General features: G+C 42.8%; 2 long non-coding RNA genes across 2 annotated transcripts in view; one reads left to right on the forward strand and one right to left on the reverse strand.

Annotated features, from left to right (window-relative positions):
* Positions 1-6596: 6596 nt before the first annotated feature.
* Positions 6597-27910, forward strand: LOC120304604. The gene is made up of 3 exons (XR_005555768.1): positions 6597-6677; positions 17903-17993; positions 27851-27910. It is a non-coding gene; the product is annotated as an uncharacterized LOC120304604 (long non-coding RNA).
* Positions 7332-27960, reverse strand: part of LOC120304603 — a 109413-nt gene continuing 88784 nt past the window's right edge. Inside the window, exon 3 of the long non-coding RNA XR_005555767.1 lies at positions 7332-7489. This is a non-coding gene — a long non-coding RNA (uncharacterized LOC120304603). The remainder of the gene's footprint in view (positions 7490-27960) is intronic.

The raw sequence follows: 27960 nt of genomic DNA on the forward strand, positions 1-27960 counted from the left end.
TGCAATTTTCTTCACTTTTATCCGAGCATCATCAGCAGTGTGATTTATCCTTAACCATCTTTTCACTGTAGGAGTAGGATTCCATTTCTTTAGAGGTAGCCCAATTAGACTAATAGTCATTGTGTTTGATATATTAGAAACTGCATAGTTTTAAAACGTTTTCCATGAAATCTCAATAATCATTAATATCAATTTGGTAATCTAGACAAGAGCTCACCGCCGCCACCACCATGACCGGTCTGGAAGGCCAGGCACCACACAGGTCTTGAAGGCCTCCCCTGGCAATGGGCCTCTGGCCCTGGAGATGGAGGCAGGCTCTCCATGCACCGCCTGCTGCTCAGCACACAATCAACGGACAAGGCGGCCTGGGGGGGCTTCCTGACCAGCGGGCCCTCCCATTGGGAGGCCGGAGTGCTCCATTGCCTTTGTGATCTGGGCTGCTGGGAGGCACGAAAGGCAGAGTTCACCTCGCCACAGGCTGGGAATTAGGGGGCTTTGACAAAGAAGCTCATAACAGTTTGCCGAATTCAACAAAAAAATAGGTATCGGTTCTGCTGAACCAGTACGAACTGGCTGAATCCCACCACTGCCTATGGGCCAAATTTGGTCCAACACCTGAAATCTTTCAGTTCTTAGTCATCCTCAAAATATCATATTCACTGGGCCCACAGTGGCCCTAATAACGAATTCAAGTTTGTAATTCAAGCCCCTCTTTGAAGGAGATGGGCGATTTAGAAATAAATAAATAAATCTACCTCAGACCCAATGTAAAACTGTACTATTTTAATAAATTGTAACAATTTGGGTAGTTATGAGCCCATATACACAAATATACATATGTGTTAATGTTGTACTTTTGATTCCAAGGTCTCTTCCTCTTCCCTTCATAAACATTTCTTTCCCCAGCCACAAGAGTTTGCTCTGAAGAGTCCTCCCAAGTATTTCTATTCACTCCAGAGAGAGAGGAAGAGAGTGCCTCAGCATCTACTCATAGATATGGCCCTAAGCAGAAGAAGGTTACCAGCCCCTATTATAAGCCAATCCAATCCAACAGGGCTACTGCCTGTCTCCCTGCCCTTAGTGATTATGGAAAATCCTTTCTGGTGTGTGTCTGTGTGGTGGGGTTAAAATCAGTGGTGGGATTCAAATACCTGAACAACTGGTTCTCTTATTGGATGCAGACCTGGGCCTCTGAGGCCTAGAATGGACTTCTGGAAGTGGCATCCACACATTTAAACTGCCCAGAGGTTACTTGTATTTAAACTGCACAGAGGTTGCTGGGAAAAGCTACAATCTGTGAGTTAAGAAGGAGGAGACCTATGGACCTATCAGCCTGACCTTAATACCTGGGAAGATTCTGGAAAAGATAATCAAACAACGAATCAGCAAACACCTAGAAGCAAACAAAGTCATTACTAAAAGCCAACATGGGTTTCTCAAAAACAGATCATGCCAGACAAATCTTACTGCATTCTTTGACCAAATCACAAAATTAGTAAACCAGAGGAATGCTGTGGATATAATTTACTTGGACTTCAGTAAGGCATTTGATAAAGTAGATCACAACCTACTTCCTCAATGGAACCACATCTACAGGGAGGGAAGTGTGTAGTGGGGTGCCCCAGGGCTCTGTTCTAGGCCCAGTGCTCTTCAACATCTTCATCAATGATTTGGATGAGGGGATAGATGGGGAACTCATCAAATTTCAGACAACACCAAGCTGGCAGGAATAGCCAACACTCCAGAAGATAGGCTTAAGATACAGGAGGATCTGGACAATCTTGAACACTGGGCGTTATCTAACAAAATGAAATTCAATGGTGAAAAAGTAAGGTTCTACATTTAGGCAAGAAAAAACAAATGTACAGGTATAGTATAGGGGGTACCTTGCTCAATAGTAGTAACTGTGAGAGGGATCTCAGAGTCCTAGTGGACAATCACTTAAATATGAGCCTGTGCTGCAGCTGCCAAAAAGGCCAACACAGTGCTAGGCTGCATTAACAGAGGGATAGAATCAAGATCACGTGAAGTGTTAATACCAGTTTACAGTGCCTTGGTAAGGCCACACTTGGAATACTGCATCCAGTTTTGGTCACCACGATGTAAAAAAGATGTTGAGACTCTAGAAAGAGTACAGAGAAGAGTAACAAAGATGATTAGGGGACTGGAGGCTTAAACATATAAGGAATGGTTGCTGGAATTGGATATGTTTAGTTTAATGAAAAGGAGGACTAAGGGTGACATGATAGCAGTATTCCAATATCTCAGGAGTTGCCACAAAGAAGAGGGAGTCAAGCTACTCTCCAAAGCACCTGAAGGCAGGACAAGAAGCAACTGATGGAAACTAATCAAGGAGAGAAGCAACCTAGAACTAAGGAGAAACTTCCTGACAGTTAGAACAATTAACCAATGGAACAACCTGCCTCCAGAAGCCGTGAATGCTCCAAAACTGGAGGTTTTTAAGAAGAGACTGGACAGTCATTTGTCTGAAATGGTATAGGGTTTCCTGCCTGAGCAGGGGGTTGGACTAGATGACCTCTAGTAAATAAAGTAATAACTTTATTACTACTACTACTACTACTACTACTACTACTACTACTACTACTACTATTACTACTACTTCCAGCAGGCCATTCTAGGCCTAAGAGGCCTCCTCCAGGCCTCCGAGGCCTAGAACAAACTTCCAGAAGTGGCATCCACGCACTTCCGGTGGGCAGTTCTAGACTGGGGAGGCCTCCTCCAGGCCTCCAAGGCCTAGAATGGACTTCCAGAAGCAGTGTGCATTCAGCCAGTTCTCCGAACTCAGCAAAATTTAGCTACCAGTTCTGCCAAACCGGTGTGAACCAGCTGAATCCCACCACTGGTTAAAATTGTTTGGCTATTAGATTGTTGTGGGTAAGGGCAACGGCCAGGGAATATCATATTCATCCTTGTGTGAAAGTATATTTGACAGCCTATTTTATGAGCTAAGAATGTAAGTGATATAAAAATTGAAGTGAGGGGAAAATGTGATGTTGAGTCAGTCTGTGCCTTTTGCAGATGTGCTAATTTCTTATATTGTTTGTGTACCTGTATGAAGTGTGTTGCTTCTGCCAAGAAATGCCTCCAAATGTCTGCTTCCATGGCAATCAATTATTCATATCCATATCAAACAATTCATATTTTTTTTACTGAAAATGTCATAGTTCCTTTTAGCTGGGACAAGAAGTTTGAAGTAAAATGCCAAAGGCAAGAGATCTTTCTATTCCTTTGCCAAAGCCCAAAGGAGAAGAGATCCCAAAGCTGAATCTGAGGTATCTGTTTGCAACAACACAGGGACCACTGGGATCCTGATGCTTCAGTAGCAGCTCAGGAAAAAAGAGACTCTTAAAGCTTGTTCATAAGTAGATTATTTATATTTGTACGCCCTCTTTTTTTCCAGAATTTGAGGGAGTTTCTGAAAAATTAGGGATGACTTGTCCATAAAAATTGACAAAACCCAGAAAACACTGAGAATCTTTCCCATTTCAAGGAGCTTGTCATAAGAGAATGGATTGCATCTCTGCGAATCTATTGGTATTCTCTCTATAAGGCAGGATGACTAAATAGTCCAATTGGGAAAGATCAAATGCACATTTTCCCAACTCAGCAAAGAGCTTTTGCTTGCAAAGGTTTTCTAGGACATTTCTTAAATGAGTCTCATGGAAAGATGGCACTTCTGGAAAAAAATCAGGATGTCATTCAGATACACCAGGGGTGTCAAACTACTGGCCCGCGGGCCAGATGCATCATAGCAAAACCGCGCCCACCCCGTTGCCAACAATGGCAAAAAAGTTGCGATACGACGCGACACGTCACGTGATGTTGCGAGTTTGATACCCCTGAGATACACTATTACAGGTAGTTCACGACTTACAACAGTTCATTTAGTGACTGTTCGAAGTTACAACAGTGACTTTTGATCGTTTTTCCTATTTATGACCGTTGCAGCATCCCCAGGGTCATGTGATTTACATTTGGATGCTTGACAACTGGTCCATATTTATGACAGTTGCAGTGTCCCGGGATCCCCTTTTGTGACTTTGTGACAAAGTCAGTAGGGGAACCAGATTCACTTAACAACCGTGATACTAACTTAACAACTGCAGTGATTCACTTAACAACTGCGGCAAGAAAATTCGTAAAATGGGTCAAAGACTCACTTAGCAAATTTCCGACTTAACAAATTGAGAACTACCTGTATGTGTTTGACTAAGGTATGGTAAATATTTCATTTATGAAACTTAAGAAATCCATAGGGCAATTAAGCAATCCATAGAGCTTTACAGCACTTTGCATTCTAATATAATATATGGTGTCCCAATAATCATGGCCCTCTTCCATTTGGATCAAATCATAAGTTCCTCTTAAGACCTTTAATGAAATGTGTGCTTTCTGAAGGCAATCTAGCAAATCTGAAACAGGAGTCCGTGGACAGTGGGTCCTAATGATCACAGAGTTCAGAAGCCTGTAATTATAAACAAGTCGAAATAGACTTATTTACCTTTTTTTAATACATAAAAAGAGGGAACAGTTGTGAGGACAGCAAAGGGCAAATGAATCCTTTCTTCAGACGATCATCCAGAAACTCTTTCAAAAGCCAAACTCTACAATAGACTAGGATGTTGCCTTTTAGCAGGAATCTGAGTTGCAGTTTTTAAGCTGATGGCTTATTCAGATGCCTTATGATGAGATGTAGTAGCTGTTTCTTCTTTTTCCAGAACATCAGTGAAATTTGCATATTTTTCTGATAGGGAAGGAGATTCAGGCAGTGGTATGGAAGAGAAGAAGGAGTCTGACACCTACAAACGATGCTGTTGACATTTTTGAGAGGAAAAAAAGTATTATTTCTTGTTCATAGTGGGTATCCTGATTGTGCATTTGTGCCTAGTCTATCTCCAGGACAATAAAGACATGCAAGGAAGTGATGATGGACAGGGGCAAGCGTTCTGTATGATCACTTATTTTCAACTACAGAGAAATTGTACATTGCCAAAGAAGGACCAGCTCAAAGAGATCACTTGTCAGCTGTCCCAGCCAACATATTTCTCTAACAATTTATGTGGGCCACCCAAACTGACTACCATATTTTCAGCTATGAAGCTGTGTCCAAGTCTATAAGAACAGAGGCTTTCCTTTTTATGTTTGTGGAACGCAAAAAGGAAAGGGATAATCAAATGCACTTGTCTGCTCTTGGGAGGGGAGTCTATGAAGTGTCCCAAATTTGAGGTTCTGGAGTGATTTGGATTTTTACTTATACGATGACTTGCACTTCTTCAGATACAGCACTTTCCAGCTGATTCAAAAGAAAGAACTTCAGAGGGACAAGCCAGGATTAGGTTTCCTATAGTTCCATAATAAAAGCATAAACCCAAATCCCACTTCTTTATTTCTCCACTGCAGACAAGGATGGATCCAAGGAGGCAGTGCGGTAGTGGATAGGGTGATGAAAGATTGTAAAACATCTTCTCATTATTTCCTCCATGACTCAGCTCTTCTACTTGCCCATCAATTAACACAATCCTGAAGCAGTTATTCCCAATTCTCTAGTGTGGCCGGTCTTATTAATTCATCCCTCTGTCCATCAGAACATCTTTCCCAAAACTGGCCAGTCAGGGCAAGTTCATTCCAATGCACACATCTGGCATACAGCTGGGAATCTGATACTTACAAACTTGATGGTTTTCTTGCTTCAACTTGTGAGATCTCCTGGTTTGTGATGGCTCTTCTGGCAGCATCATCAAAAGAAGCTTTAAATCTTTTCATGAAGTTCTGGGAATTATCTAATAATGCGTCGTTACTGAGCAGCAGAGCCCATCTGGCTGACTCTTCTTTTAGAAGATTAAGAACAAAGGCGACCTTAGCTCAGGGGTGTCAAACTCAATTTCACTGAGGGCCGCATCAGCATTGCGGTTGCTCTCGGGGGGGGCAGGGGTGTGGCCTACTGGGTGTGTGTGGATGGAGTGGGTGTGGCCTACTGGGTGGGCATGGCCAGCTCTACATCGTTTGCGTCAAGGGTGCCTGTGGGGGCCTGGGCAGGAGTGGGACAGATCTGAGGGTCTCTGGCAGAAAGGGGTGGGACCGGGGCAAGTGCCAAGGCATGGTCCATTTCTTCATTCCTCACAAAGGGTGACACCTCTCCAGCATGCACCCAGGGGGCGGGGCCGACAGCAGGGGCTGGTTCCTCGGTGCTTCTAGATAGCCTTGTGGAGCTAAGACTGAATGCATTTCAACACAGATGGCCACCACAAAATTGTACATTGGTTCCCGGCCGGCCTGGGCCAGGGCCAAGGCAGCGGGGGCCATTCCCTCACTGTTTCCAGGATGGCTTCGCGGGCCACATGAAACCACTTCGCGGGCCACATCTGGCCCCCGGGCCTTGTGTTTGACATGTCTGCCTTAGCTTGTCGGTCTACTATGAGCAATTACAAAATTAAAGTGAGGAATGAAACCCTTCTAAATTACTCCAGTGGGTTTCCAAGAGAATGGAGCAATACTAGTTCTGCAGCAAGTTGTGGAGGCCATTCCTGGCTGAGGTATAATATCAGCTGTGTCACCTTTGTGTTTATCTTTTGTAGATTCTTCAACAGTGCCTCTGCTACATATTCTGCAGACAGTGGTATGCCTCAAGGACTGTCACCATGTTCCAGCTCTAGAAGGTAAGCTCCAATGCTTCTCTGATTAGGCAGTAGTGAGGCTTTCAAGATTGATGTCAGGCCCTCAATGTAGACAAAGTCCAGAAACAGGCATAGCAGGCATCTCAAAAATCTCCTTTATTGTTGTAGGATAGGATAATAGAATTTCAGAAACATGTCAGAATTTCTTTCTATATCATGTTATACCAAACAAAATAATAACAAGGCTCTTTTGAGTTCCTTCATATGCTCTCCTCTTTTTTCAAGAGCCAACATCATTTATGAAACTCTTTCCTTCACAGATATTCATTTCTTCCCCATTCCCATGGCCATTTTTACATTCTTTCATGGACCTGCTCTATTTCAAGCAGAAGCTATGAGCAATAGCAATAGCACTTAGACTTATATAGCACTTCACAGTGCTTTACAGCCCTCTCCAAGCGGTTTTACAGAGTCAGCCTATTGCCCCCAACAATCTGGGTCCTCATTTTACCAACCTCAGAAGGATGGAAGGCTGAGTCAACCTTGAGCTGGTGAGAATTGAGCTGCCAAACTGCAGACAGCTGACAGTCAGCAGAATTAGCCCGCAATACTGCATTCTAACCACTGCACCACCATGGCTCTATGAGTCTCGAGAAGAACTCTGAAATAGCAGACTACCTCCAAGCAGGGGAGCACAAACCCTGTTCAGAGCCAGATATTGAATTTCCACAGAATCATTCATACCTTAAAGTCAAAGCCACTCCGTTTGGCGGCATTCAGCCAGTTCCTCTCCAGCCATACCCTGACTTCAGACTTCAGGCACCAAGCCAACCCTTCCATCATATCTGTTTTGGCTGAGGACAAAATATATAAGTATTATGTAAGTATGGTAATCTATGATACCTTAATAGAGAGAATGTTGAAGTAACCACGTGCAAAAGATTTTCTTTGTTAAACTTTCTGTCCTCAAGAGGGAGGAAAGATAAAGAAGGATGACATTTTCTATTCTTTCTGTTAAAAAAAAGTTGAAAGAGACTCTTCCAATTGGGGAAAGTAGAACAAAGACAACAGCAATAAACACAAAATCCCAAGATGAAATCTCTTGATTGTTAACTCTATTTATAATATTTCTAGTTTAAAAAAAGTGGGGGGAACAGTAGGAAGAGTTGCTACTTCTAAAATATCTTTGAACTAATATCTCTGGCACCAAATGACAACTCCTTTTATCTCAAGGATTCTAGTAATGTTCCCTCAGTACCAGGAGGATCATCTGCCATTATCTTCTGTGGAACAAGACTTTATTTCAACATCTCTTGCATATTTTTTTTCTTTTGCATAAATGAACTTCATCTAAGATTTAGTCTTCTCCATCAGCAAGAGCTGAATACATTCTGGGCTGCCTACAAATTTCTTAATAGACTTGACTCATCAATTCTAAAGTCCAGTGACTGTAGCTATCTAAATTCCTGACATGTTTGCATCCCTCGGGCATATTCTGGTTCTGTGGATAAAAGAACAACAGCTGGACAAGCTACTTCCTGCTGGACATTTTTCATTGGTGCTTTCTTTTTTACTTCTTATAGTCTGTGGCAGTATCTGATCTTGTACATACAGGAGCTGCCCAATTGCCTTTCTGTACTGTTTGTTATTTGGCAGAATCGTATCAATTTATCCTGCTTTAGAAATTTGTCTCCACTGATGCACAAAATTCTTTGGCTTTTATTCCTTCAAAAGTTGTTTCTTTTATCTTTTGTTTTTGAAGATCACTTCTATCCTTATTCTATCTGAGTGCCAAGGTTACGGTTCTCCCACCTCTCTCGTTGTTTAGATGCTTCACTATCTCATGATTATTTGCTTTCCCCTCATGGCATATAATCATATCATCTACATACCTGAGAACAAAGGACCATCTGTCATTTCAGTTTTGAGTATAGATAGGGGACAAATTTTCCTTGCATGGATTACTTCTCAATTGACCATTTGGTTCAACTTCTCATTCAAAGCCCTTGCTACTTATTTCAGGCAATAAATGGATGTTTGCATAAATGCCCTTACTTTCTAGGCTCTTCCGAACCTAATGGTTACTTTATTTAAATCTCTTTCATGATTTCTCCATGCAGGAAGGCAGTCTTCACATCCAAGAAATCTATTGTTAAGTACTTCGTTCGCTTGCGAATGATGAATACTCATGGCGAAGTTAAACAGCTCTTTATTCTTCTTACAACAACACCCGAACGAATGACAACAGGCATGCAGGCCTCTTTATGTGTCCAGAGACCCGGACAATGGCAAACAAAGTAACAGAGTGTTTTCACGCCTTGTGCATGCGCACAAAGCTGGCGCCGCTCAGTCTGGTCCCGGGCAGCTTTTGGAATACCCGGGACCAATGCAACATCCCGAGCCTACTTTTGCAGGCTCAGGACACAACACCCTTCCCCCCTAGATGGAACATACCTGCGCACACACATGTACGTCATACATTGGAAGAATGTTATATAGTTTCATTAATCAAATGCAAGGAATGTGGAATACTCGAGTCTGCCCTCAGGCAAAACCCCTTCAACTTTGTTCATGCAATAAATGTATCCGAAATCAAAAAATAATACAAAATAATCAACCCGTTATTCAGGGGCCTCATGAACAGAACCCTTGTGACTTGACAGCAACTTCACAAATTCTCTAAGATGTTTGGGTGGGCACTTGGCCCGCTGCGACCTTCTAAGGCCAAGAGAGATTGCCTGGCCCACCTGCTCGCCTACCAGGCGAGGCAGGCCAGGGTGTTGCTACCTTAAATTCCCAGGTGACCCGCCCATCTGCTGGCTGGCTGGACCCTCTAAGTCCAAGCCAGCATACCTTCGAGGGGTGGAAGTCCCTGGGTCCACAATGGACCCTTCTTGGGAACACTGTCCCTCGAACCCAAGGCCAGCAGATGGAGAGTGCTGGATAGCGGAAGTGCCCCAGCGCTCTGTGGCCCCCAAGCACGTGCCCAAGGTGCCAGAGTCAGGAGTCACCTCCATGGCAACCCCCTTTGCTGGTGACCTCCTTTTGGGAGCAACTGAGGAATTTGGCAAGCGCCCCTGCTGAAATTCTTTTTCTCTTACTGCTTGTGATTTGTGTGGATACCCCCAGTCAGTCTCCCTATCTGGAGTGATTATGGATGTGTGGGATGATCCCCTATCCTGTGAATTCCTGTTAGGAGCACTTGCGGAATCTTGGGATGAATCCCAAATAGCCTCAGTAGCGGCTAGTGATGGCCTGTTGGGCCTGTGAAACCAAGCCTCAAAATGCATGTTATGGTCCTCATTTCCCCCCCCCCCCAGAGCAGAGCCAGGAGTGGAAGAGTGAAAGTCCAGTCTCCAACGCAATTGGTTTATGTGTCTGCGAAGAATGCGGCCATCTCCCAAGGCAACTTTGTATGACAACGGCCCAAAGACCTTACAGACCACAACTGTGACCCAGAGATGACCAGGCTCATAGTTTCGTGCCCAGACTGGATCGCCCACTTGGACTCTCCTAGGTGCCCGCAGTTGTGACACCTGTGAAGCCACCCGGTCAGGGTGCAACCTGTCCAGTTTAGTGATGAGGCGGCGGCCCCAGCGAAATTCAGCGGGGCTCTTCCCTGTGGCAGTGCATGGTGTGGTGCGGTGTGCAAGAAGGAAATCTGCTAACCTGTGATTCCAGTTACCATAAGTCAGTTTCTTGAGGGCATCTTTGGTGATGCGCACCATTCTCTCTGCCAGTCCGTTGGAGGATGGGTGGAAGGGAGCCGATGTTGCATGCTGGATCAGATTGGCCTGAAGAAAAGCCTGGAACTCAGAAGAGGTAAATTGAGGGCCATTATCTGAAACCAGAACATCTGGAAGACTGTGTGATGCAAAAATTCCTCTCAACACCTGGATGATCCTGGCAGTAGTAGTGGAGGAAACAGGAACAACCTCTAGCCACTTGGAATGGCTATCAACAACAACCAGGAAGAATTGCCCCTGAAAGGGCCCAGCGTAATCTATATGCACCCTAGACCATGGGGTTTGAGTTTTCTCCCACCTATGTACTGGTGCCTGAGGCATTTCAGGCTGGGACTGTTGGCACACTTGGCACCCGTGCACCTGGGCCTCGATGGCTTTATCGAGGCCAGGCCACCAAAGATGGCTGTGCACAAGCACTTTCATCCTGACTATACCAGGATGTCCCTCATCAGAGAGATCAAGATTCTAGACCTCAATGAGGCTGGGATCACTACCCTGCTACCCCCTAACAGGCAACCCTTGAAAGTGGAAAACTCATGCTTCTTAAGCCAGAAGCTTTGGAACTCAGTATCTGGGCACTTGTCAGGCCATCCTGACAACACCCATGTCAGCATGCGTGTAAGCGTGTAATCAGTGGCAGTTTCTGCAGCCACATCCCTAGCATTGAGGGGAGACTCAGGCAACTCCTAAATGGGCAGATATTAATGGCTGGAGCAGGATCTGGCTCCAATTGATTCAGGGGTAATCTGCTCAGGCCATCGGCATGGCCCATTTCTTTTCCTGGTTTGTGAACTAATGTATAGTCATACGCTGACAGGAAAATGGACCATCTCAGCATAAGAGGAGAAATGATATGTGGGGTCTGTTTGTTAGTGGTAAACAAACCCAGCAGAGGCTTATGGTCAATATAGACCGTGAAATGGCAGCCATATAAGAAATCATGAAATTTCTTAATGCCAGCCACTATGGCCGCTTCTCTGTCAATTTGAGCGTAATTTCTCTCTGCAGAAGACAGAGTCCTTGAATAATAGGCCACAGGGACCTGTGTCCCATCAGCCTTCAGATGGTTGAGTACAGCTCCAACCCCATAAGGAGATGCATCGCATGCGATGCAAACAGGCAGTTGCTCATTGAAATGTGCTAAAACAGCATTAGACATGAGCAAGGCCTTAACCTCATTGAAACTCTTGTCATGGACATTAGTCCACTGCCAAGGAGCCTGCTTGTCTAAGAGCCTGTGTAATGGCTCTGCCACTGCAGCTTTATGTGGAAGAAATGCGTGGTAAAAATTTAATAGCCCCAAGAAGGCTTGCAGCTCACTCTTAGACTTAGGGCTTGGGGCCTGCTGGATAGCTTGCAATTTAGTTTCAGCAGGGTGAATGCCATGAGCATCAATCCTGAATCCTAAGAAGTCAGTAGAAGTGACTCCTATCTTACATTTATCCTTCTTTAGTTTAAGGCCTGCTTTTTGAAAACGAAGCAAGACAGCTCTTAATCTCTCTGCTAAATTTTGAGATGACTCCCCAGCAATGAGGACATCATCAAAGTAGGGACAGACCCCAGAAATATCTCGAAGTGTGCTCTCCATGACACTTTGGAATATGCCAGGGGCTACATTTACCCCAAATTGCAGTCTCTTGACCTTGAAGGCCCCCCTGTGAGTTACAATCGTCTGGGCCTCTGCAGCTGCCTCATCCCTCACTTGAGGGAGGCCAGAATGTGACTTACCACAGGCACTGGATAAGCGTGCTGTTGCAGCACCTTATTCAGTGTGCACTTGTAGTCTGCACATATACATATGTCCCCATTAGCCTTTAGAGGCGTTACTATGGGGGTTTCCCATGGACTTGAATCTACAGGTTCTAGAATGCCCTGCTGGAGCAATTTGTCCAGCTCAGCATCAATCTTGCCTTTGAGGGCAAAAGGTACTCTCCTAGGCTTAACCCTGATGGGCGTGATGGTTGGGTCTAACCGTAGTGAAATTGGGGACCCCTTGTAGGATCCTAGCTCTGAACTAAACACATCTGCAAACTCCTTGCAGACTTCTGCAAGGCTCAACGTTTGCAAGCTATGCAGCTCAGTTACCTGGATTCCCAGAGCCTTGAACCAATCGAGTCCAATAAGACTCGTATGTTCACTCCCAACAACCACCACATCTAGGGGATCTTCAAAATCCTTATGCTGTACTCTAAGGGTGGCCTCCCCCTTAACACACACCATAGAATTCTGAAAATCTGTAAGTATTAGATTGGATTGCCTGAGTTTAACTGCAGCTGCATATCCTTTTGAATGTGTTAATAGAAATAATGGAGAGAGTGGACCCAGTGTCCAACTCCATTGATAAGGGAACCCCTTGCAGCCTTAAGTTGATGGAAAGCTTCTCTTAAGGGGCTTATGTGTCCCTGTCCTTAAAATACTCCTGCGCAATGCGCAGAAACCCACCGGGGATCCTGGTACCTTTCAGACGCAATTCTTAACGAGGTTGGACCTTCTGGCGACTCAAACAGATGGATGCGATGTGGCCTTGCCTGCCACACGCTCTGCAAATGGCGGAGCGGAACCTGCAGTCAGCTCGCTTGTGGCGTCCTCCACACCCGAAGCATTGAAGAAATGCTGGGGCCTTGTCCAGATGTTCCTTCTGCCTCCTTTCAGCTGGCTGGTGAAGTCTATCCACCTCTTCTTCAGGATCCGCTTCTGATCCTTCTTGAGCGTCCTCCTGATGGATGGTAGCTGTCTCTGGAGGGCTCCTGGTGGGCCGTAGGGTCTTCACAGCCCCGCCTACTGCTTCCTCAGCTGTCACCTCTCATAGTGCATCTTGGAAAGAGACATCTTCTTTTGCAAAAATCTTCTGCTGTAAGTCTCTGTTCCTTAAACCGCATACAAAGCAATCTCGCAGCCTTTCTTCCAGATCCTTGAACTCACAAGGTCTGGCTGCTTGCCTTAAGGCCGCAATAAAATCTGTAGCAGATTCACCTGGCCTCTGGTCTCTCTGCTCAAACGCGTGCCTCCAAGCAATAACAGATAACTTTGGCTGGAAGTGTTTCTTTAACATTTTCCTCAAATCAGTATATGTTACTAACTCCAGAGGTGCAGGGGTCACCAGATTCTCTGCGATTTCAAAAGCTTCCTGTCCACAGATACACAAAAGAGTTGCAGCCTTCAAGCCATCTTCTCTAATTTGATTTACTTTGAAGTAATTCTCCACCCTTGCAACATAGGAATTCCATCTCTCTGGGTGTGAGACATCAAAATCAGACAAACGATCAATCTTCGCCATCATACTTTTATTACCTTCACCATTTGTTCCTCTGCAAACCTCTGTTTGGGGAAAGGGTCCCTTAGCCGAGCTCACCCTCCAGCGACGTTATACTTGCAGGCTGAGACGCTGATTCAGACGCTGTCTTCCCTCTTCAGGACTTCCTGGGTAAGTCCTTAAAACTTTATCTTTAGTTTGCAAAGGATCCCACCTTCGTCGCCAGTGTTAAGTACTTCATTCACTTGCAAATGATGAATACTCATGGCGAAGTTAAACAGCTCTTTATTCTTCTTACAACAACACCCAAACGAACGGCAACAGGCACACAGGCCTCTTTATGTGTCCAGAGACCCGAACAATGGCAAACAAAGTAACAGAGCGTTTTCATGCCTTGCGCATGTGCACAAGGCCGGTGCTGCTCAGTCTGGTCCCAGGCAGCTTTTGGAATGCCCGGGACCAATGCAAGGTCCCAAGCCTGCTTTTGCAGGCTCAGGACACAACATCTATTAATCAGAATAGAGCTGGAAGGGATCTTGGAGGTCTTCTAGTCCAACCCCCTGCTCAAGAGATCCTATGCCACTTGTACTTCCCTTGCTGCTGCTCTATGCAAAAGCAGCTTTGTGAAAGTTTTGAGCAAATCTCCCATCATAATCTTTATTTTATTTAGGGGACATCTTTTGGTTTGTAATCTGACTTCCAATTGCTGGATGTCAATTCTACCCCAAATTTGATTTTAAAGAGCCATTTGACTATGTAGTCTGTCTTTTTGAAAGTAGTTCTGTAAGTACTCATATATGATTTTTATGATAATGATAACATCATTGGAACATATCTCTATTTAAAGTGTTGCTACCTGGTATTCCTCTACTCTCTTAACCCAGGGAGGGTTTTTGTGTTTCCTCTACTTTGACAATAGAGGAGACTCTTTCCAGTGTACTACTACTTGGGTCTTATTCAGCATTTAATTTCAAATTCAGTTTTATATTTCTTTCTCATTCGTGTGCATTGCCTGATTCAAGACTTACCATGAATTCTTTGCTACTGTTCTGCTTCCCCTTTTGGTTAGATGTTTGGTCCTTTTCCTTTGCTTCTCTTTCTAAAAGTAAGCAAAACTATTCTTTGTTTTGTTGTGGCCAATTCTAATGTTTTCATAACATTCTGGGGGATTGTTTAACATCAATCCAAGTAAGATTGCTTCAGGTAGAGTTGCCCCTTGAGCTTCTATCCAGCATAATAGGTTTAATATCTGGTTGCTTGTATGTACACTGAGAGCTTATGCACCAGAGACAAATTCCTTGCGTGTCCAATCACACTTGGCCAATAAGGAATTCTAATTCTAATTCTAATTCGTATAGCTATAGTAAGCATGTCACACGTAGATTCTTCTTTGCATAGATCTATACATAGATCTTTTTAAAGGCTCTTATTCCAGACCTTTTTAACAAGGTGCAATTATAGATATGACCCAAGACCTTTCCTCATCCCTGAATTATACTGTTCTCTGACTTTGAAAGCACTGCTAAGTGCTAACTCCTTAGCTTCACAAAATAATTGTTATTTTAGAGGACCACAGCTCAGATTCAGATTCTCTAATTTTTTAGCCATCTAAAATCTCTTTCTTGTCTTCCTTTACAGCCACAACAGTTATAAATCCCTTTGGGAAGGGAACAGCTGGTCTAGAGGCCAGAGAAACCAAGAAAGGAACAAGCAAAGAAATAGGACAATCCTCCATTGCAGTGTTAAGCTGTTCCCATTCATGAGATGAGGAAAATTGTAGCTGGTTTGGGGAGCACTGATCAGACTGATTAGGGATTTGGTCTGCATTGTGGACCATCATGAATCCCCACTAAGACAATCCCCTTGTGGCAGTTTCTTCCCCCTCACTGAAACATCATATTGCCTTTCCTGTGGGTGGGCATATGATGGTCTGGGTTGATTTATTTTGCTCTCTAATGCCTGTCTACTACACAGAGGAGATGAACTGATGAACAATATAATTTCATATCCTTTTTTTTTCTTATTCGGTACATAGTTTGGATATTGATCCAGTAAATAACCCAAGGGCTGGAATCTTTGAGACGCCCGAAGTTTCTACATAGAGTAAAATACTGAAATATTTACTTCTATAATCTAGTAGTACTATATGACAACATGCTGAAGACAACATGAGTATGGCAGTTTTATTATAGTACCATTAGGCTCCTGGAATAGAATAGAACTTCACTGTTTTGACCTTGCATTGTAGAATGGAAGGGACTGAGGATCTGTGGAGATTCTCAGTCATCCAGGTCATAGTTGTCTCAAAGATGCTTTTTCAATAGGCAACTGTACTGTTTTTTTTCCTTGAGGAGGAAGAAGAAAACATTTTGCTTCTCATCCATGAAGGTTCAATGGGTCTGCCAGGATGGTGGGGCCTATGGAGGGATTAGTTCTGATGGGGGTGGGAGGGTTAGGGGTTACAAGGATCATATTTCTTTGCAGTCATCTGATCTTAGCACTCTCCCCGAGAGCTCCACATTTTGGATAGAGAGGAACATTGGTTTGAAAGAGGGGTAAAAGAGGCCATTTATGTTAAGATTGAGCAGTCCTCTCTCAACAGAGGAGGAGGGATAAGACACCACCTATCTCCTATCTACAATGCAGCCCTTTCAGCAGTTCCAAGAAGATTCCACCCACATTTGCACTCTGATAGAGTTGGCCCCGAGGGCACAGACAACCCCCCCCCCCCCGTGGCCTCAAAAGCTCTCAGGGAGAGGGCTGCTAGTTGAAGGTAAATGGAATATGCTATGTCATGCATTCCTGCCTACCAGGAATCATGGCTTGTGTTTACTCTGGTGTAAATTGAATCTACCCAGAAAAGTAACTTACCTGAAGTATAGTGAAATTGGCTCATGTCAAGATTCTTACTACAAAGGGAGAAAGGTTTGGTGTGTGTGTGTGTGTAATAAAATAGAGGCATAGTTCTTGACTCACACAGTGGACATATAAGAAGCATGGACAAGGTTTTCAGCAGCAAGCAAGAATTTGAATATACAGCAAGCTTGCTTAAATCTGCCTAGCAGGTGTCCCCATGCAGGTGTGCTTAACTCATCTGAAAGTCTTGCTTCTGCCAGGTCAACTTCAGCCACCTGTTTGTAGCCAGAGGTCTTTCTCCTCTAGGCTTGAGAGGACGGGGCAAATATTTTCTCATCCCCAGTTGTTTGCACTCCTGGAGATGTTTGTGTCCAACAATTCCTATACCGGTGGTGTGAGTCCTGTCTTCCCAGTGATTCTTGGTCCTGAAGAAGCAGCAACTCCTCCTCTAAGTATGTCTTGGAGGCCATCTTGACATACTGTATCCATACCAAATACTATTGGCTTTCTCTCAAAATTGGGCTCCAAACATTCTGACGTCTACTAGAAGTTAGAAAATGATACGGGTAATTCTTAATCTTTGATGTCAGATTTTTGTAGTCCGAAGATAATAACCCTGTTCTCACACTTTTTAAATAATGTGATCAGATTTCTCCTTTACTGGGCCCTTAATAGTTTTGTAAATAAAATATTGAGGTAACTTTGGTTAGAATCTTTAGAACTAGGATTCCAAAATTCTTTTGTAGTCTTTTGTACTGAAGAAGAAGAGGAAAAAAAAATTGGACCAATTATCAGGACACACTGGCCCAGTAAATACTTGGAATTATGTGAAAATAAGCTTCAGTTTTTAAAAATATGCTGTACTTGAATAAAAACATATGCTGCTCTGGCACATACCGATAAGCCATGCAGTAACCTGTTCAACTATGGTTACTTCTTACTTGTTTCTATATCTACACCCATTTTAAGAATGTTTTTACTTTACAAACCATACTTATATAGCCTATTTTTATCTTCTAGAATATTTGCACCACAATTAATCATGACAGATCAGACTAAAAAGATTATTTCTCCCTCCTTCTAGACAGTGGGTCTGTTTTCAATTATTCCTCCATCTTCCTTTGAAAGGTTCAGATTAGGATTACCTATCCATTTTTAGACATGCACATTTATTTTACTTTTTACTCACTTTTGATCATCAGTTATCTTAATCCTGTTAATGTGTTACATGTTTAAGCAACTGAATTTGTGGCGAGGGAAACTTTTTATTGGGCAGTTCTGAAAGTACATTCAGAAACTGAGGGGATACAACGTTCTAATCCTACAGGGAACATAATGCACCTTACTTAGGGATTTGCACTGTTTACCAATTGTTTTCTGGATTCAATTCAAAATGTTGGTTTTGTTTTTAGGGGTGACCTAAAGGCCAGGATAACCTGTGACTAGGTCATACTAAAAATGACATTTCCCACATTTTCTCCAAGAGCTCAGATATCATCAAAGGTAGGCCTGCTTAGAGTTCCCTTATGTACAAATAGTTCTTGCCTTATTACCATAGTTGAGCCCAACATATCTGTTGCTGAGGCATTTGTTAAGTGAATTTTGCCCTATTTTACAACCTTTCTTGCCATGGTTGCTAAGTGAATCACTGTAGTTGTTAAGTTATAAATACGGTTGTTAAGTGAATCTGGCTTCCCCATTGACTTTGCTAGTCAGAAGCTTGAAAAAGGAAATCACATGGCCCTAGGACAGTGCAACTGTCATAAATATGAGTCAGTTGTACCAAGCATCAGAATTTTAATCACGTGATTAGGAGGACACTGTAACGGTCATAAGTGTGAAAAACAGTCATGTCACTTTTTTCAATCCCTGTTGAAACTTCAAATATTCACTAAATGAACTGTTGTAAATCGAGGACTACCTGTACTACATTATGTTGAGCTGTGGCTGAAGGCAGGCTTTCACTGTGACTGAATTTTCTCAAACATGCTGTCTTGTCAGTTTGGGAAAAATGGATAGCTTGTTGAGGAAGCTTTTGGAGTCTATTTTAATCTTATCTATTGCTGCTACTCTGCTATGTTGCCTTTATTTTACTTTCCGTTCTCTACCTTTTGTGAGAGTCTGTCTTCTGGGCAAGTTGCTTAAGATACAAAAAAAAAAAAAAAAAAAAATCCAAAATGGAATTTGGAAGTTCACGTAACAAGGAGAGAAATTACAGTGGAGTTCATGGGAACACAATTATGTTTGGATAAATCTATAATTTGAACTGGAGTTCCATAAATCTCTTGAATAACCTCTCTCTTGAAAGAGATGTGTATCATATAGGTGTAAAGAATGTACTATCCTATGAGTACATGGTGGCCAACTTTTTTTTCAGTATGGTGCTAAATTTTGATAGTCCCCATTTCCAATTTTGTCAACATAGCAATGAAGAAGCTATATGATCTATATATGAGGATCACTTAAATATGAGACACCTGTGTGCTGCAGCAGACAAAAGCTAATACAATCCTTGGTTGTATAAACAGAGGCATAGAATCAAAATCATTTGAAGTATTAGTACTGCTTTATAAAACCTTGTAAGACCACACATGGAATACTGCATCCAGTTTTGGTCACATTACAAAAAAGATGTTGAGACTTTGGAAAAAATGCAGAGAAGAGCAACTAAGATGATTAAAATCCTGAAGACTAAAACATATGAAGAACGATTGCAGAATTTGGTATGGCCAGTCTAGACAAAAGAAGGACTGGGGTGACAGGATAGCAGCGTTCCAATATTTGAGGGGCTGCCAAAAAGAAGAAGGGGTCAACTTATTTTCTAAAGCACCAGAAGGCAAGAAACAATGGATGGAAACTAATCAAGGAGAGAAGCAACCTGGAATTAAGGAGAAACTCCCTAACAGTGAGAACAATTAACCAGTGGAACAGCTTGTCTTCAGAAGTTGTGGGTGCTTCATCACTGGAGGTTGTTAAGAAGAGACTAGACAGTCACTTGTCTGAAATTGTATAGGGCAGTGGTGGCGAACCTATGGCACGCATGCCAGAGGCGGCACTCAGAGCCCTCTCTGTGGGCACGCGTGCTGTTGCCCAAGCTACACCTCCCCCCATGGCCTCTTCACCAACAGCCCCCCTGGAGAGTCACCCCCGGGCACAGCCTGCGTGGAGCAGCACAGCCAAGAACATGGCAGCCAGGCAGCAGGGACAAGACTCCGCCTTCGTGCCCCGATGCGCGCAGATGATGCTGCTGGGTGCAGGTGGAGGGCGTGGCTGCCATGGCACTACAGTGCCAACTGGGCAATCTGCGGCAGGTTGTGGAGGTGGTGGGTGGCCCTGCGAGTGGGTGGGGGCGGAGCAGGGAGTGGAGCAGGGTCAGGTGGCGGAGCAGGCGGGCAGCCAGGGGGCGGGGCAGGTTTTGGGCACTTGGTCTTTAAAAGGTTCGCCCCCACTGATATAGGGTCTCTTGCTTGAGCAGAGGGTTGGACTAGAAAGCCACCAAGGTCCCTTCCAGCTTTATTCTGACAATATGCTATCCACAGGTGCAATCTGTGGATTAGGTACTTCTGTACTAGCTGAAAATATACTATACCTCAGATAACTATATTATGCTCAATGAATCAATAGTTTATTGTTGCTGCCTGAGAAGAAAACATTGAGTCGAAAACAAATGTAGGCAGGGCCATTTATTTGGTCCCTCCAGAACATTTAGTCTAATTATCTGAACTAGTATTAAAAAATTTCCATTAACTCAAAAACCCTCTGAACAGTCTAAAATGCTTTTGGAAAAAAACAACCTCCCCCTTGCTCGGAAGCAGAGTGTATGTGCTTCAAGGGTAACATAAATATTACAGGAGATGCATTTATATTCTCAAACTAATCCAGATGCTATAAAATAACTCCTCCTCAGGTCAATGAGAGGTTTAAACAGCCTGTGGTATGTGCCAAATGTTCTGTACTGAAGTACACACGCCCTGGAATGTTTCAAAGGGAAAGAGGAAAGAGAGATAAACGTTTCAGACTTTAGTTCCATTTTAATAACAGCTGATTTTTTTTCAGTTCTCTTGAAGGCCACCCACCAGGTGACCTAAGGAGAGGATAAACAGCTTAATTCACAAAGAGGTGTCTCTCAGGCAAGCAGGCCTGTGATTGATCCGGTTCAAACTCAGGAACTTTTGCAAGTGGTTTATCCTACGAATGTGCCAGTTATGTGTATTAATAACTTCTTAACTCCATAAATCAAAGCCATGCATCCTGACATATGTCTGCACCGATGCCGTTAATAATCTTATTTACCTCAGGTGCTTTTATGAGGCATTTCTGAGGTTTACATCAGACAGAAGGAAAAATGTGTGATGCCAGGAGGACACCCTCAGGGCGCTGCCTTTTACTGCAAAGCTTCCCAACAGCAGCAAGAAGCAAAATAAGCTTGCAGCTGTCCAGATTCCACAGCAAAACAAAACATTTGATCTTCTCAAGGTTGCAAGACCAGATTAGGCAATTCTGTTGTTCTGGATTATTCTGTTACTGATTAAACATATGGACATCAAAAATGATAGGAAAAACAGAATGCTTTTTTTTTGCTTAAAGAATGTATCAAATTGTTATCAAGTAACTAAGCATGTTCCACTGTGGAACAGCGGTCACTATTAGCAAATTTCTTTTAACACTAAGGAAAATCTTTTTCCATCCAATTTCCAGTCATTGATTCTAGGCCTGCCTCTGGAATTAGAGAGATCAGCTCTGTTCTGTTTTTTGCCCAATAGTCTTTTTAAGACTAGCTCTAATGTTAGGTAAATTAAAAGCCTCAGACAGTAAACCAATGTTTCTCAACCTTGGCAACTTTAAGAGGTGTGGACTTCAACTCCCAGTATTTCACAGCCAGCATATGCCAGCTAAGGTTGAGAAACCCTGCGAGTAGACCCTGGAGGGCAAATCTGGAGCCTTTGAGAGATTTTCCTAGAGAGGCAACTGCCACGCTCAATCCTTTCTAATGCCTCCATTCACTCTTGCTACCTTTAGATCAGGGGTGTCAAACTCAATTTCATTGAGGGCTGCATCAGCACTGCGATTGCCCCCAGGGGGCCGGGTGGATGTGGCCAGGGTGGGTGTGGCCAGGGTGGGTGCGGCCCACAAGTGGACGTGGATGGAGTGGGTGTGGCCTACTGGGTAGGCGTGGCCATTTCTACATCATTCACGTCAATGGTGCCTGTGGGGGCCTGGGCAGGAGTGGGATAGATCTGAGGGTCTCAGGCAGAAGGGGGTGGGACCAGGACCACTTCCAGGTGATGGTGCATTTCTTCATTTCTCACAAAGGGTGACATCTCCCCAGATGCACCCAGGGGGCGGGGTCGACACGGCATGGGCTGGTTCCTCGCTGGTTCCAGACGGCCTTGTGGAGCTAAGACTGAATGCGTTTCAGCATAGATGGCCACCACAAAATTGTACATTGGCTCCCTCCCAGCCGGCCTGGGCCAGGGCCAAGGCAGCGGGAGCCATTCCCTCACTGTTTCCAGGATGGCTTCGCAGGCCACATGAAACCACTTCGCGGGCCGCATCTGGCCCCCGGGCCTTGTGTTTGACATGTCTGCTTTAGATGTATGAAGACCCTTATCCTGTTACCAGTCCAACTGACTTCAGTACAAGATTTATTGAAATGTGATCCCCCCCTTTCTTCAGGAAAGAAATATGGTCAATTAGTTTTGTCCCTACTTAGTTTCTCCATGCTAAGTTCTCTTGTACCTTCCAGGTCTCCTGTGCTCTGCCTTGTATGCCCTGCAAATGGTCATTGTCTCTAACACGTGACATTTCAAAGTGAACTCTGTGGCTGTACCTCAACCACAAACTAAGCCAACTCATTTTGACTGAGCATCTTGGGTATGACTAAAAAAGATGAGCTAAATCAGTAAAAACCATCATCAGTAAACTTGTTTGTGATCTACTAAGATATTATGGAAACTCCCTGGATGACTGGGCTGGTCAGCTTCTCAGCCCAATCAACCTCCCAAAGGTTTTTTTTTTTTTTTTTTGAGAAAAAACTAGGAGACAGAACATTATGGGCACTGCTTTGACCTCCTAGTGGGAAATGGTATATACATTTAAGAAACAAACAAAAAAAACAATAATCATCTGTACAGTAAGGATATAATAAGAAAAGATATTGTCGGATGCTTTGCTGAAATTGAGATATAAGGTGCCAAAGGTGAGCCTAGCATCCTCACCATTTTGAGCTGGGAAATCAAAACAACAAAACAAAACTAGTATAAGGCCTCGAACATGCAAGTCGCAGTTTAAAAAACGAAGAAACTACCTTAGTTTCCCCTGATGCAGACCTACCTACATGTGTGATGTGTCTGGTGTCCTGTGTTTTGGACCCCACCAATACTAAACATGCCTCTTGGCCACGAAAGGCTCACCTCTACTCTCTTATGCCTTTAACATTCCCAGGACCTTAAATACAGTGGAGACATTGGTGGCAGCCCCCTTGGGGCACAGAGGCATAGAGACCTGTGTTCATAGTCCTAAGTCCATGGTGGCGAACCTATGGCACATGTGCCACAGGTGGCACACAGAGCCCTCTGTGTGGGCACAGTCTTAGGCCTTCAGCCGGGTTTTATAAAAGCTTTTTGCTTTAGGCCTCCGCCACTGTGTGCAAAAAAAAAAAAAAAAAAAGGTTCAATCAATCAATCAATCAATTTCAACTTCTCCAGGGGGAAAAAAGATCTTGCAAAGTTGGAATTAATTGATTAAACTTTTTAGTCCCATCCAGTCTGCCGTTACCACCGAAGCCATGCTCACCCAATGGCCATGCCCACCCGGCACCCAACGATACATAAGTGGGTTTTGGGTTGCAGTGTGGGCACTCGGTCTCTAAAAGGTTCACCATCACTGTCCTAAGTGGTGTGACACCCAAAATGAATAATTAAAATGACCTTTCTGTGCGTCCTCTGATTTGGTCCAGAGGTGTTTTAATTTTAATGGAATATAAATCAATCAGAATTGAGCCGGAAGGGACCTTGGCGGTCTTCTAGTCCAACCCAGGAGACCCTATACCATTTCAGACAAATGACTGTCCAGTCTCTTCTTAACAACCTCCAGTGATAACGTATCTACAACTTCTGAAGGCAAGCTGTTCCACTGGTTAATTGTCTTCACTGTTAGGAAGTTTCTCCTTAGTTCCAGGTTGCTTCTCTCCTTGATTAGTTTCCATCGATTGTTCCTTGTCCTGCCTTCAGATGCTTTCATACATAAGTTGATCCCTTCCTCTTTGTGGCAACCTCTCAAATATGGAAATACTGCTATCATGTCCCCCCTAGTCCTTCTTTTCTCTAGACTAGCCAAAATCAAATCCTGCAACCGTTTTTCATATGTTTTAGTCTCCAGGCCTTTTATCATCTTAGTTGCTCTTCTTTGCACTTTTTTTTTCAAAGTCTCAACATCTTTTTTGTAATGCCTTATTTTTTGTAATAAGGCAAATGTTGGTTTTTTTCTGAAATATGATGATGAGAATAAGATTGATGCAATATAGATGAAGTGATATGGTATCAAGCTACCAACTCTTTTCCTCCTATATTTCTAATTGGGATTTGAGACTTGTTTGGCATCTCACCTGGGATCAATAAATAGGACAATCATTCTTTATCCTTCCCTCCTGGCTATGGCTCATCCTGGAGAACCACATAATTGACTTTAGTTGTGTTCAACCTGAATGTGAGGTTTGGGTGGTTTTTCATTTCTTTCAGGAAAGGTATTGTAATTGTTGCCATGTGAATTGCAATTAGAATCTCGGCAGCAGTGCTATGTTTTAGGATGGTTGCAGCTGAGATTCTGTACTACGTGAGATTTCAGTTATAATTTAAGTTCCCCTTCCTTTGGTTATCCTAGTTCCCTCTTTTATATCTTTTCCTTCCACGCACTGGATCCTGATTTTTAAAAACAAATCAAACAAGAGTGCTGAACCATAAATTAATCCCTCAGGGTAAAGTCTGATCTCCAGCAATACTTTCTCACTGAGACAAATCTTGTAAAAATAGAAAGGAAAAAAAAACAAAAACCCAAGGAAGACATTTAATGCTATAAAAACTTATATTTAATATCTCTAATATTGTAGAGTTGAATAAAAGTTAAACAGAAAGCCTAACTTTTTCTATTTTTCAGTTCGCATTCTATATCTGCTGAACTGTTTAGGCTTAAAGCAATTTTCACAGCAAAGTACAATTTTAATTTAACACCATTCTCTTCTGATAAGCAAAACTGCTTTTCTAAACCGTGCTAAAGTGTGCCATCCTGTGGTCAAATAAAAATTGCTATAATATTTTCATTCGGCAGAGTGAAGTCCTTTCTTGCATTTTGAGAAATCCATCTGAACCATGTCAATAAATCTACGTGTAGGCAATGAATTGTATGTTATGGTAGGCAATATTAAAGAGTTCTAAATCTTTGTAATTCCTTTGAGTAGGGAGAAATGCAAATAATGTTGCACTAGTGGCTTCTTTAAACTAACTGCATTTTAACTTGGGGAAGACAAAAACCCTGCAATTTTTCAAAGCCTAGTTTGGGGAGATAGAATGAACCCCCAAATAAAACATAGGTTGGATCATCTCCAGATTCTGTATATCATGATCTATTAGGACAACTTGGCATGTATTACTAAATGACTGAATGGCCATAAAATAACTTTTTGAGTCAAGAAATTTATGTTAGTATAGAGCAGTACACGCCTGTGTTTAAATGCTCAGACAGAGGCCCCCATTTAATTCAAAGAATCTTGCTGTAAGCATATATCAGCTTGCAGCCTAATGCTTTTGGGGTGGATTCCAAGTCATATCTGAAAAAGCAAATTGCTGTCACAATTATTTCTTACCTCTGTTAATGAGAGCTTTAACTATTTTCAAAGTCTATTCAAAACACAGCTGCAAACATTGATTTTTGTCTTATCTATCCATGCCACCCAGGACTGGAGTCTTTCAGCATGTAATTTAAATCCTATTCCATCAGTTCCAACCTTTGTCTTTCATCTCAATTCATCAAATTTCTTCTGTTATGTTTCCCTTCTCTCTTTAACTTTCTTCCTTTTTTGTAAAAAAAAAAAAGTGTGCTTATTATTTAGGAATTTCTTCCCCTCCTTTTAACCCATGCCAGGCTTCAAAGCACCTAATAAAGAATGAAACATTAAAACCAGCAAAGAGCATTTATAAAAATAGCAGACATGAAAAGGGTTTGGAGCTATTTTATTCTTGTCGTCTGATAGCAATTTCTCTCTTCCTTGAAGCTCCTGATAAATTCACCCCATTAAAGAAACATAGATTGGTGGCAGCTTTCTTTTTCCAGTGGTTGTTTGCAGATATCTTTACCCATGGTTAACTTAAAGATGGTTATTCAGTAAAACTAATTTTCTCAGCTTCTGTGTCACACTGAACCATAACCTAACTACATGAGACATTAAACCAAAATGTGGAGGGCTAGTTTGTGATTCAATATATTGTCAGTCCACAAAGTGTTGGGTCGTGCTTTGGCTGAGGAGCCTGGCTGAAAAATGGTCTGGACAAATATAGACCTCATTTTCCATATCCTTTGATACAGGTAGTTCTCAACTTACAACCATTCATTTAGTGACTGTTCAAAGTTACCACAGCAGTTTAAAAAGTGACTCATGACCATATTTCACACTTACAACCACTGTGGCATCACTGTAGTCATGTGATCAAAATTTGGGTGCTTAGCAACTGGCATGTACTTACGCAATGTCCTGGGCCGTCATGTGGCCTTCTGACAAGCAGAGTCAATGGGGAAGCCCGATTTCACTTAACAACCGTGTTACTAACTTAACAACTGCAGTGATTCACTTAACAACTGTGGCAAGGAAGGTTGTAAAATGGGGCAAAACTCACTTAACAACTGTCTTGCTTAACAATGGAAATTTGGGGCTCAACTGTGGTCGTCAGTCTCAGATGGGTAGGCAACCTTGGCTCTTTTATGACTCGTGGACTTCAACCCCCAGAATTCCTGAGCCAGCCATTTCAATTCTGGGAATTGAAATCCACGAGTCATAAAAGAGCCAAGGTTGCCTACCCCTGGCTAGGACTACCTGGATTGAGGTTTGAACATCAGAGTCTATATTAAGTAAGCTTTTCTGCAATCATTTTACTTTTTTGTTTCTTAGAATAGTAATTCCTACTGAGAAGGTGTTAGGTGTACTGAGGAGTAATTAAACAGAGACTGGGTGGTGGTGGCTAGGAGGAAAACCTTCTTGTTGAACAAGCTTTGCATTTATCAGATCTAGCTGCGCCTCTGTAAATAGGGACTATTAAATTACTGATAATTGCCAACTCTTTTTCCTTGAACTTCACACAGCTTGGCAGCTACTACTATTTTTTAAAAGCAGCCTTTTTTAAAAATAATAATAAAAAATTCCACCTAACTTTTGACAGCCTCTCCCTTCCAGAAAATCAATGCTGCCTATGAATCATGGATCAATGGCCTGTTAGGAACTTAACAATACTGTACTCCTTGCTGGAGCAGAGCCAGGAAGGACCAGAGCAAAGGGACAAACGGATCAGCCACCTCCAACTGGTGAGCTCCCTGTTCACAGGTGAAAGAGGCCTGTTTTAAATCCAGCTGAGGAGTCCCTTGGTGCTCTCCGAACTTGGTTGTTTTTTTGCAGACGTTTCATTACCGTAAGTAGGTAACATCTTCAGTGCCAGCTCAGCCAAGCTCAGAGAATACCCCCTCATTTCAACCATGAGCTACAAATATTCTCCTTTGCTGGTTAAATCCAGCTTGCAAATCTAGCTCTTTTAAGCAGTTACTAAATATTCCACACGGAGATGAAAAGAAAAAGAATTAATTTAAAAACCAATATGCACCAGCTAAGAGTAGATCTTCCTGTCAGTTCACGCTGTATTAATTAAGCAAGTGTCAGGGTGGTTCCCATGGGAGAAAATCGGAAAGAAATATTGAAGGCAAATTTCCACTGTCTCTGTATTATAAAGCTGGGGACTTTGGCATTTTCAGAAGAGTACCCAAAGCAAGCACAAATTACGAGCTTGGGGTAGTTGGATTCTTGTCTTGTCTCAAACCAAATCAAGGCCTTTTCCTGAAAGATAATAACTAGGAGAAAAGGAACAACTGTTGTAATATGAACTTCCTTAAAGAGAATGTTTATGGGACCATCCCAAAAGACAATGATCTTGGATTACTGGCCACATTTCAATGAAGAATTGTCCTTCAGTTCCCAACATTTTTGAATGAGGCACATTACTTGGATCCATTCATAAATGTTGGATTTTGTTTTAATAATAATGTACTGCTTGCCTCCTGCACTTGATGACTGATGTTTCCTGCCTCTGCTCTTTTTCAATCAGCCTTTACCAAGCATGATTCAAAAACTGTGACGCTTTCATCTAAACAGCTTGAGCATTCCGCCTGCATGTATCTGGAACTTCTCCAGAATTGAAGCTCTATGGCAGGACTT

This window comes from Crotalus tigris, unplaced genomic scaffold (assembly GCF_016545835.1).
Source record: "Crotalus tigris isolate CLP2741 ecotype Arizona unplaced genomic scaffold, ASM1654583v1 scf7180000017641.3106099, whole genome shotgun sequence".
Taxonomy (NCBI): Eukaryota; Metazoa; Chordata; class Lepidosauria; order Squamata; family Viperidae; genus Crotalus; species Crotalus tigris.